Source organism: Dipodomys spectabilis, unplaced genomic scaffold (assembly GCF_019054845.1).
Source record: "Dipodomys spectabilis isolate Male_0828 unplaced genomic scaffold, ASM1905484v1 ptg000226l, whole genome shotgun sequence".
In the NCBI taxonomy this organism is placed as follows: Eukaryota; Metazoa; Chordata; class Mammalia; order Rodentia; family Heteromyidae; genus Dipodomys; species Dipodomys spectabilis.
The window spans coordinates 2258078-2270358 of record NW_024870903.1 but is presented as its reverse complement, the minus strand read 5'-3'; the positions used below and the strand labels follow the sequence as shown (position 1 = coordinate 2270358).

General features: G+C 35.9%; 1 pseudogene; it reads right to left on the bottom strand.

Moving 5' to 3' along the window:
• Positions 1-7454: 7454 nt before the first annotated feature.
• LOC122123208 lies at positions 7455-7567 on the bottom strand (annotated as a pseudogene).
• Between the last annotated feature and the right edge of the window lie 4714 nt (positions 7568-12281).

Here is a 12281-nt window from a genome sequence, read left to right as displayed (position 1 = left end):
AGAGTAAATATATATCTCCCTTAAGACCCAGTAATTCCCCACATGGGCAGTAATCCAAAAATTAACAAACAAGCTCACATGAAAGCTACAAGTATAACCATGTTCAGTGCCCAGGTCCAGAGTTCAAGGACTGGAAAACAAGTTACTACTGCTGGCATTTGTTTCCACAAATATGAACCCTTTGACATAAATACCAAATCATTCTATTTGCAGTAGCTAGCATAGGACTTAAAGGTAGTGGGTGACAAAATGGCTTCTTTGTTGAATATTAGGAAAAGATGTTGGCAGTCCAAGAAAAGGGAGATTTTGTTGTTGTTGTTGTTGCTGTTGTTTGAGGGGCTTGAAGTCTAGGCATGGGCACTGTCCCTGAACTCTTCAACTCAAGGTGGGTACTCTGTCTCTTGAGCCACAGTGTCACTTCTGGTTTTTGGTGGTTAAATGGAGATAAGAGTCTCAGGGATTTTCTTGCCCAGGCTGTCTTTGAACTGCAATCCTCAGATGTCAGCTTCATGAGTAGCTAGGATTACAGCTGTGAGCCATTGGCACCAGGCTAAAAATGGAGGATTTTTAGAAAAGAAAATCCACCTCTTCACTTGTGTCTAAATCTCAGATATCACTATTAGAACACTTCACCTTCAACTCATTTCATCAGATATTTGTAAATTTTCTCTTTTCCTTCATGCAGGAATACTGCAGTCAGTATCAACTCAGCTGTGGGACTGAACAATTGTATGGAAATTGCAAGAACTTTTACATCAAAACAAATGATTCCCACTTTTGGAATAATTGTTTTCTCTTTTTATAACAAATCTTTGCTTGATTACTTCTTAATGTGACTGATGACATTTTCATTCTCTTCAACCTTCTCCCACATGATGTCAAATATTTAAGAATTCAAAGATTTCCATTGATAATTCATTAAGCTGACCTCTAAGAAAATGTGCATTTCTAGAATTTGGTTTTCTGTCTTGTTCTTACATGCATAGGCTTTCTATGATTTATTTGTTCTACAAGGAATTCTACTTTCTAATCTTTGTGTGATCAATTTTAGTCTCTCTGTTCAGTCTTTCTGACACACTCTCTGGAGTCTCCTTTGAGTCTGCCTCATAAAAAATATATTATTTATCAGCTAAATGACTTTCAGTTTCTGTTTTTTGCTTGACTTCATTTAGGCTGTGATCAGACCTGACTGGCTGTGCTTACTGGAGTTTTTTATTTTTTTTTTTTTGGGGTCCGGTCATGGGGCCTGAACTCTGGGCCTGGGCGCTGTACCTCAGCTCTTCAGCTCAAGGCTAGCGCTCTACCACTTGAGCTACAGTGCCACTTCCGGCTTTTTTCTTTTTGCTTATGTGGTGCTGAGGAATCGAACCCAGGGTCTCTGGCATGCAAGGCATGCGCTCTACCACTGAGCTACCTTCCCAGCCGTTTGTTTGTTTTGTGTGGTATTTTTTTGTTTTAGAGGTCTAGGATTACTATTCAAGGTAGTTGCTTCTCTGGGTTGCAGTGATCCCCTGACCTAGAGTCAATGGGTTTTTCTCCTAAAGATACAAAAAACAGCTGACTAAATTCCTGTTAATTGTCTCAAAATGAGGCAAACTGGCATCCTTGTAAAGCCATCAATAATCCTCTGTAACCACTTATAGAAATGGTCTATCAAGATGGCTTTTCAAGGTTGACAGTGAACATTGTTCATTTCCAATTCAGCACCATGAAGCAGATCACATCCCATGGAGCAGACTTTTAGAAGGAAGGTCCCCTTCCTTCCTTATCTTATGATACATGAAACCATAATATTCTGCAGTTGTGGCCAGCCTGGAGCACATTTTCCCAAGAATATTCTGTAGTGTAAAAGAGGACCAACTATGAAAATAAAGATGAAAATAGTTGTCTACAACAGATTGATTTATCTTGCTTTTATCTGTTGTTATTTTCATTACTTCAAACACATGGATAAATTATATTAGGATTAGACAAGTGGCAAAGGATTAATGGAATAAACATTCAGTTTACTTTCATATATCCAATATAGTGCAATTAACTCCTTATGGAAAATTAAATCCGACTCTAGAAACAATGTCAGAAATATAAAAGCCTCAATATGAATAATCTGGCACATATACACCATCATCTACTCAGAAATTCAGTCTCTCTTTAAATATTTATTTGGTACAAAATAATAAAAATTTAATTAATGAATGTGACTTTATAATACCATCTGAAATACTCCTCATGTATAGGATTGTATATGTTTTAGATGTCACCTAGACAGGAATTAAACATGCATGTAAAATTCAAATTTCCACAATTTAAGCTAGATTAGAGGAGTCATACCCTCCTGTAATGTGTGGTCCCTTCCACCTAATACCAAGAGTCATGTGCAATAATTTATTTTTTCATGTTAAGATGAGTGCTGAGTGTAGGATACACTTTGAATTATTATATTAATTTATTAAAATTAGTTTCACTTTTTTCTTTTCTATACCCGCAGAAAGTAAAATTATATATTAAACATTCAATATGAAGTAATCAATAACAAATAAACTATTATTAAACTGTGATTTGAATTATAGTTCTAACAAATTGTGATGTAAACAATATTTAATAGAATTATGGGTAATGTTTTTTAAACTTACCATCTTGTTAATGTTTTCTAATTGTGTCATTTGTTATTCTTGATCCATGTCATCTCTTCACCTCAATTGTTTAGTTTTCTATTTTATCTCTATTGGTTTGTTGATTATGCATTTTGTTTTCCCTTTTTAGTGACTGACATGAGGCTGAAAATCTGTATGCTAGTTTATTACTTCCTACATTAAAATCAAATTGCTGCTCTCCACAGCTGTTCTACTTTTTTTGTATAGTTCAGAATTTCCCCTAGTGCCACCGACTGTATTGCTGCTCTCATATATTATATTTTATTTTTTATTTAAATTTTGTTGTCAAGGTAGTGTACAGAGGGGTTATAGTTACATAATTAAGGTAATGAATTAATTTGTTTTCTAACTTGTTACCCCTTCACCCATTTTTCTCCCTCTTCCCTCCCAACGCACCTTGCAAGATCGTTTCCAACCTATTGTTTTGTGAATATCACTGTTGCATAGATTTTCCCTCTGTCCTTTGTCTCACTATTTTGTTTTTGTCCTTCCCCTTCCCCGGTTCAGATCAACATATTTAAAATACCCCAGGTATCAAAATCAAATACAGTGACTACAGGGGATAAACCATAGGTGGGGAAAACACAAAAGGATAAAAATAAATCACGTAGTACATTAAGAACAACAACAACAAAGAACATGTCTTGGAGTTCATTTCACTTAGAATCACCTTGTACGGTCATATGTACATAGCTATTGAGCTATTCTACTCATCTACTAAGATTATCCTTGATGTACACAATAATGCTCCCTCAGACCCAGTAATCCCACTTCTGGACATTTAACCAGATGACCACAAACAAAGCCACACTAAAGCTACCAGCACAATTATGGTTATCACAGTAATATTTACCATAGCTAAGATATGGAATCAACCCTGATGCCCCTCAGTAGATGAATGGATCAAGAAAATGACACACACACACTCACATACACACATACACACACATACTATGCTTCCATCAGAAAAAAAGATACCACCTCATTTGTAAGGAAATGGAAGGTCTTGGAAAACATCATATTAAGTGAAATAAGCCAGACTTAAAGAAACATAGTTCCCATGGTTTTCCTTATTTGTAATGATTAGTTTACATCAAGGATAATCTCATGTATTTTAATTTGACAGGTTTTTCTATGTTGAGCGTGCAACATTTTTGCTATATTGTTTGTTATCATTTCTGTAAACTGGCAGGTATATTGAAAGAATTACATTCATCTTATCCATTACTGAAAGGAGAACAACTAAAAGAGCAACCCCTACTAGGAAGAACAACTCCTACTTACTTAGCTTCATTCCTATGTAAGGCCATTGTTGTCCCCTGTATCCTCATGTTGTACATTTCAACCATATACCTCATACTGTATATCTAGTATCTTCTACATTGTGAACAAAATGCCTGAGAAGTTCCACTTTGCTTTACTTTAAAACAAAAAATTCTGTCTTAATATTTGAGGTTTGTGTGTGTGTGTGTGTGTGTGTGTGTGTGTGTGTGTGTGTGTGTGTGTGTGTTTACAAAGATCAGAACACAACACTTTTCTTCATTTCGAATACATCTTTCAGGTCATTGTAAGTTGTGGCCAATGGGAGCAGTCTCTTGTTATTTTAAGGATGAAACAGAAAAAGATATTTGTGCATGTACCACAGTTGCTTTATTATTCTGTAGTTGAACACTGTACATTGACTTATATCTTTGCTGCTCTTGTGAATAATGTGAATAACAATGAACTACAGATATATTTACGAGTTACCCAGAGAGAAATAATCACATGATTGGTGGGTCAGATGATATCTCAACTTTGGATTTCTTTAGAAACTTGCATACTACTTTCTACAATGAGAATATTAATCTGTTTTTTGACCAATAGTGTAGAAAATTTCCTTTTCTCCACACTCGCACCAACATTATTACCTTTTATTCAAAGGTAATAAAGGGCAGGTTTTAACTATCTGCAGTACCCTAGACTGGCCTTAGACTTAAATCCAACCTCCTAAATGCTTGGAATTACAAGCCTTTACCACCATAACTGGTTCCATTGATTTTTTGATGAGTTATAATAGTTATGAAGTTGTATCATAGAAATTTTGAGTTATATTTCTCTAATAACTTCTGCTCAAAATCCATTAAGGCAGCATAGATGTTGTGTTAAACATAACTCTGTAAACCCACAGGCAATTTTCAGGGCTTTATGGAGAACATGTATATTCAGACCTTTTGTCCATTTTTAATCCAGTTTCTGGTTAATCTCATCTTTAATCTCGCTAAACCAGATCAATAATTAATTCGAGGTAGTAGAAAAGAAAAAAAATGCAGCAACTCCTAACATTTTTCAGTTTTCAATAACATGGTATTGCTTAAATCATTTTCTGTTAACAACTGACACTATATAACTCAATTTAGTTAGAACTGTTACAAGGCTGTAGTTTATTTATTTTACATTGATTGCTCTTTCCAAAGCCTGTTTGTCTAATTTCCCTTGGTTTGTTTCAGTCTCAAGTAGCTCAGATTTCAAACTGAAGAATAAATGGAAGGAAGCAAACAAAAAAAATTACAGTTCCTCTCATCCGATGATGCCTGTATAAGAATGAGGAAAGAGTTCATCCTTCTAAGGACCTATGATAGGACAACAAAAAAAGAATTTATTTTTCTATGTCTTCTTTATCTTTGCGATGTAACTTAAATGTTGTAAAACACATTATACTGCTCAGATACTTTTATGTTTTATCAGTTTTGCACATTTTTACACTATCAAGACATAAGATAACCAGTTTGATTTACAGCATGAGAAGTTATCCACCTAGCTTCCTTGGAAGCAGCATGATCAATAGATATTACTTCTGGTTGCTCACTACCTGTAATGGTTTCTGTACTACTTATCACATTCTATTTAGTATTTTAAAAAGACTGCTGGCTAAACTCAAAGCTCATTCCTAGAAGTTTATGTTAAGTATTTCACAAGTTTTATTCCCTTAATCGTTAATATAACATTTGCTATAATGCTAATGTTATTACCATTTTAGTGTTTGGAAAAATTGTAATTAAAGGCAGTAAGTGCATGGCCTAAAGACACACACAGTGAGGAAGGAAATGAGTCAAAGTTTCCGAAAGTCTTCCAGCAATACACAAAAGGTAGATAAAATCTCTCCATTCTATGACACTCTCAATTCAATATTCATATTGTCCAAGAAATAATAGCATACTAAATATTGCCCATGGTGATTGTTTTCTGTCACATTTGCCTTCAGCACAGATTGTGTTGGTGACATTGGGTTATCATGCACAGAACTGAGCTTATACATTGAGGTCCAAAGAGAGGCAAATATCTTCTGTCCCACAATTACAGTATCCTTTTAAAAAAGTACTAAAACTTTTCAATATAATCACCTACTGTCTTATAAGCATCCAAAAATAAAAAATCATAAATAATAACTCCAAAATGCTTTAAAATTGGAGATGCTAAAACATGCCCCTCTGAAATAAATTTTCTTCTACTTTTAACGTTATTCTGAAAGCCTTTGCTGGTTTGTCATACCTATAATCCTAACTACTTGGGATATCTACTCAGGAGCCTGAGATCTGTGGATAAAAGTTGGAAGCAAATCAGGGCAAAATAAATTCATGAGATTATTTTTCAAAAATTTTAATGAACCTGCAAAGGGCCAAGAATGGAGATGTAGCTCATTGAGTAGCTCACCAATCTAGAGAGAAAAGGCCTAGCAAGACCTTGAAGCCCTGATTTCAAACTCTGAGCACACTAACACACATGCAAATGCTTGAGCACATGCGTGCATTCACACACATATTTATTCAAAATACCTTCATATCGGAATTTTTCATGAATTTCTTTGCTAACGATATTATATGAGTAAAATAAAGGAAATAAACTCTTCCATCTCAGAACAATTTTACTTTCTTATTGTAAAAATACTGTACAGAGGGGTAACACTTACATGTGCAAGGTAATGAGTACATTTCTTAACAAGTATTGTTACCTCCTCCTTTATTGTTTCCCTACCATCCCTTCCCTCCCACCTCCACAAGTCCATTAACCTCCTCCCTTTCCCCGCCTCAATTGTAAAGTTCACTTTACAACATAGTGTCTTGTGCATCTCATTGTTACAATGGGTCAACCTGTATCCCTATTTAAGGATTTTTTTTCCTTCCCCTCAGAAAATTAGAGGAAAATATATACAAGAAATAGGCGCACCAACTTCAAATACAGTGAAAACAGGTGTTATAGCATGGGGGAGGAACATATAAAGAAACAAAAACAAAAACAACACACTGCACGTAATAAGTACATGAGAAACGATATCAAGAAAAAAAAAACCACTTGTGTCCCTAACTTGGGGTTCATTTCCCTTAACATAATCTTTTTTTTTTTTTTAGCTTTTTTGTTTGTTTGTTTTGGTCGGTCATGGGGCTTGAACTCTGGGCCTGGGTGCTGTCCCTCAGCTCTTCAGCTCCAGGCTAGCGCTCTACCACTTGAGCTACAGCGCCACTTCCGGTTTCCTGGTGGTTTATTTTAGATAGGAGTCTCATGGTCTCTCCTGCCGGGGCTGGCTTTGAACCGCGATCCTCAGATCTCAGCCTCTTGAGTAGCTAGGATTACAGGCGTGAGCCACCAGCGCCCGGCCCTTAACATAATCTTATCTGGTCATATACACATAACTTTTGACCTTTTCTGCTAATCCCAGACATATATTAGTTATTGAAAATTAGAGAAACCATGGGACCTATGTTACTTTAGACTTGGCTTACTTCACTTAATAATTTTTTTTCCAAGTCTTTCCATTTCCTAACAAATTGGGCGATGGAATTCTTCAGGAATTTGCCTGTCATCTTTGGGCAGGGGCCATGCTAATCTTCTCTGTATCATTCCAATGTTAGTGTCTATGATGCTGAATTGAGCACAGAACATTTTTATATATAAATTGTAGTTGATTTTTTAAACTAGACAAATCAACAAAAAGTAAGTTTAAAAGAATTGTTGTGAAATTTGAGAACCATGTACTTCTTACATAAGTACACATTTAAGAATAAAGTCAAGATTTACATGTCAAAAACAAAATAAATCCAGATATTTGTTGTTCAAGAGATGTGTAGGAGGAGGAAATCAATTATTCTATACAAGGGACATGTCATAATGAACACTGCAGCAAGTGTTAAGGTTTGTTAAAAGTTCTAATGTTTTAAATATATTTACTTTTGGATATTTGCTTATATATGCCAAAACTGGGACTGTATGACAGGTCATAATACTTTTCTATAAAGTATTTAAGATTTATGGTAGCAGATAAATACTATTAAGTATGTACATTTCAGAGTTTATAGAAACTTTACTAATGAGAAGTTGCAAAGTCTTTGTGTAAAGGAGCAGAATAAAGAGTTGACTATGTTAACTACACAGTTTCTGTTAAAACTGTAGGCCTTCCTTACTTTATATGTTAGTGAGGAACAAATGATGATATAAGCCATATACAAATTATGAGATGAACTATAAATGGTAATCTTAGTGGGTGACTTTAAACACTACTCATAGCCTATAAAATTCTTGTTGAACATCATAATCTTAGCCAGTGTTAAATGTAAAGAAATATGACAATAATAAAATCTAATTTGTAGTACACTTCAAATACTGAAAACACTGGTAATTGTTTTGTTTTTTATTTTATTATTCGTTAATATTTAATTATTGGTTTTCTTTATTTGTAGCATTGTTTTCCTTGTTGTAATATAATAGAACTTTTTGTAAGTTGTCATTAGGGGGTACTTTGAGAAGGTTACTGGGATGGCCACACCGGTTTTTATAGGTGCGTGTGAATTTATAAAGAGGAAAATTAAGAACAAAATATGTATTTAAAAAATGATTAAGTAGAGTCTGATTCAGGAGTGTTGATAAATGTCCACACCTAAAATATTAGCCCTAGGCTGAAGCAGAGTTATTACAGAGTTGAGGTCACAAAAGTGAGAGACTGTGTTTTGTTTTGTTTTTTTATTTTTATTTTGTTGGTCATGGGGCTGGAACTCTGGGGCCTGGGTGCTGTCCCTCAGCTCAAGGCTAGTGATACCACTTGAGCCACAGCACCACTTCCATCTTTTTCTGCTAATATGATGCTGAGAAATCAAACCCAAGGCCTCATGCATGCAAGGCAGGCACTCTACCATTGAGCCACCTTCCCAGTACCTGAAAGACTGGGTTTTAAAAAATCATCTAAAAAACATTTGCTTTCTGCTTTGGATTATATAATGAAATATATGAGTATTTTTGATGTTTTTGTGCATTGCCATACTTCTAAATTAATACTAACTTTACCCACTTTATCCTTGTCAAAGTCATGAAATATCTCTGGGAGTTTGCTTCTGTGAAGATTGTTTTTGCATTTATAATTTCTTCTGAGTTATTTTTATTTTTTATCAAAATCACTTTATATTTCATGTTGATGCGTATTTACTCAGAGACAGGGATATAGAGGATTTAGTTTACCAAGTGAACATTAAAATTAGAGCTCAACAATAAGACAAGATGTAAACATAAGGGGGATCCAAATAGGGAAAGAAGAAATAAAACTCTCCCTCTTTGCAGACGATATGATCTTGTATTTAAAGAATCCCATAGACTCCACTACCAAATTACTCAAGCTGATTCAAAACTTTGGCAAAGTAGCACGATATAAAATTAACCCCCCAAAATCCATGGCTTTTCTGTATGCCAACAATGAGAAAAGTGTGGCTGAATTTAGGAAAGTCCATTTGCAAAAGCCCCTCAAAAAATAAAATACCTAGGAATTAATTTAACCAAAGAAGTGAAGGACCTCTATGATGAAAACTTTAAAATCTTGAAAAAGGAAATCAAAACAGAACTTAGAAAATGGTAAAACCTCCCATGCTCCTGGATTGGAAAGATCAATATCGTGAAAATGGCAATACTTCCCAAGGCTATCTACAAATTCAATGCAATTCCTATCAAAATTCCAACCTCATTCTTCAAGGAAAAAGAAGAGGCAATCCAAAAATTCATGTGGAACAATAAAAGACCCCGAATAGCAAAAACGCTCCTCAATGGAAAGGACACTGCTGGTGGAATATCAATACCAAATTTCAAACTCTACTATAAAGCCATAGTAATCAAAACAGCTTGGTATGGGCATAAGAACAGACCTTAGGACCAATGGAATAGAAGTGAAAACCCAGAAATGAACCTACAAACCTATAGCCAACTAATCTTTGATAAGGAAGCTAAAATAATAGAATGGAAGAAAGACAGCCTCTTCAGTAAATGGTGCTGGCAAAATTCGTTAACTACTTGTAGAAGACTAAAACTAGATCCTTATATATCACACTGCACTAGAATCAACTCCAAATGGATCAAAGACCTCGGAGTCAAAGCAAACACTCTGAAAACCTTACGGGATGGAATAGGAGAAACCCTAGGCCTCCTTGGCTCAGGCTGAAATTTTCTTAATAGAGACCCGGAAACACAACAAATCAAAGAAAGGTTGGACAAATGGGATTGCATGAAGTTGCAGAGCTTCTGCATGGCAAAGGACATAACTAGCCAGATCAATAGAGAACCTACGGATTGGGAGAAGATCTTCACTAGCCATACAATGGACAAGGGTCTCATATCTAAAATATACTTGGAACTCAAAAAATTAAATCCCCCAACAACAAATCCTCAAAGAAACAACTGCCCAATTAATAAGTGGGCTAAAGACTTGAAGAGAAACTTCTCTGAAGAAGAAAGAATGATGGCCAATAGACACATGAAGAAATGCTCAACCTCCCTAGCCATAAAAGAAATGCAAATCAAAACAACATTGAAATACCACCTCACCCCAGTTAGAATGGCTATAATCAAGAACTCTAACAACAACAGATGCTTGAGGGGATGTGGACAGAAGGGAACCTTACTTCATTGTTGGTGGGAGTGTAAACTTGTTCAACCACTTTGGAAAGTAATATGGAGGTTCCTCAAAAGACTCCACTTAGCGGGGGGGGGGGGGGATTGGGTGGGGGGGCAGGGGGAGGCTGGGAAGGGATGTGAAGGGTAAACAAAGGAGGAGGCTGCAATGCTTGATAAGAAATGTACTCATTATCTTGCCCATATAATTGTAACCCCTCTGTACAGTATGTTCACAAAAAATAAAAATAAAAATTTAATAAAATAAAATAAAATAAAATTAGAGCTCAAAAATAAAAATCAGCTTCTTAAACTAAGGTTCAATGCCTTGCATCCTTGGATCAGCTAGAGGATCAATCCAGGCTTCAGACTTAAAGTGGGCAGCTGAGGGAGTTTAGTGGGTAGGACTTTTTGAATTCCCCTTTCAGGATATAAGATTTAAAACACACACATGCAAGCACATATTCATAACAAGTTTTTGTTTGGAGAAGTGCACATTATGGTGCTCCATAATGAAAATCATACATTACTTAATAGTGTTCTCAGACCTTTGTCCACATTCTCCCAATGGATTATCAGAAGCAGGTCCTTAGATCATTTTTCTTGGGTTCCTTAGGCCTAGAATTCTTATTCCCCATTTCAGCAGGTCTGTTGTGATTTCAGTTTTTGGTGCACGTAATCCTCCCTTTTGTAAGTTTCTTGTGCACCCTTCTCATATTTAACTCTCCCATTACTGGAGATTTCTCAACAATGGATTCCTCCAGCTGGCCCAGTTTTATTCTTGGGCCAGAGAATGAAAACACACATCGAGACTCAAGTTCTCTTTGTGCCTAAGACACACTCAGCCCAGAAAAATCCCCAACCAACCAGGTAGTATGCTCTAGTCCAATTTTTCCTCTCATGGGTGATGCATGACATTACTTTTTATTGAGGTGCTTCCTTGGAACCTTTCCTGAAATTGCTGATACACTTTCCATCCTTTACCACAACGGATGGTGTTTAACCCAACCTTGAGCTATCTCAACAACTCAGGATGTGTCTTCTCCTGAGGGTCTCCCTACATCCCCCTTGCATAACATGGATCCTGGACTAGTCCCCACATTGTTGGGAATACTCCCCTACTGTAACCCAATATCCCAAGAATGATCACCAATTTGAAAGGAACTTAGCATGGCAATGTTTAGTTCTGTTAAAAAGCATGTTATTGACAGAAAGCAACCAGTATGAGTAGGAAGTCTGCCCAGATTATACCCCTAATGAGTTACTACTTCTGGTATTGATCACAAGTTGTGTTCACAATCTTGCTCTATTGGCTCTTTTGAAGCTCAGCTGGTTATTTTGAAAGGGGTTAACAATATCAGAGCAATCCACTAAACCAGGACACCCAGGCCAGAAATTGTTAGAAAATTCTTACTCAGCTTGTGCTTTATGAGTTAAACTATTCCTCAAGTCCCTAGAACGATTTTAGTAACAGGATATACTTTAGTTATATAGCTTTTTGGAAGATGATTATGCTTAGTCAATACTTAACCTTAATTCCATCATTTTCAGAGAAAAAGATTATTCTAACTCCTACACAGTCCATTCCCAGACAGAATTTATTATAAGCAGCTCCCTTTTTGGAATGGAGGCTTATGAGCTTCCAGGTGAAAACACCTTATTTGCATATTGCCTTGGTTCCCTTAGGAAACTCGCCTCAGCAAGTAGTTATGAAACCAACAGCTA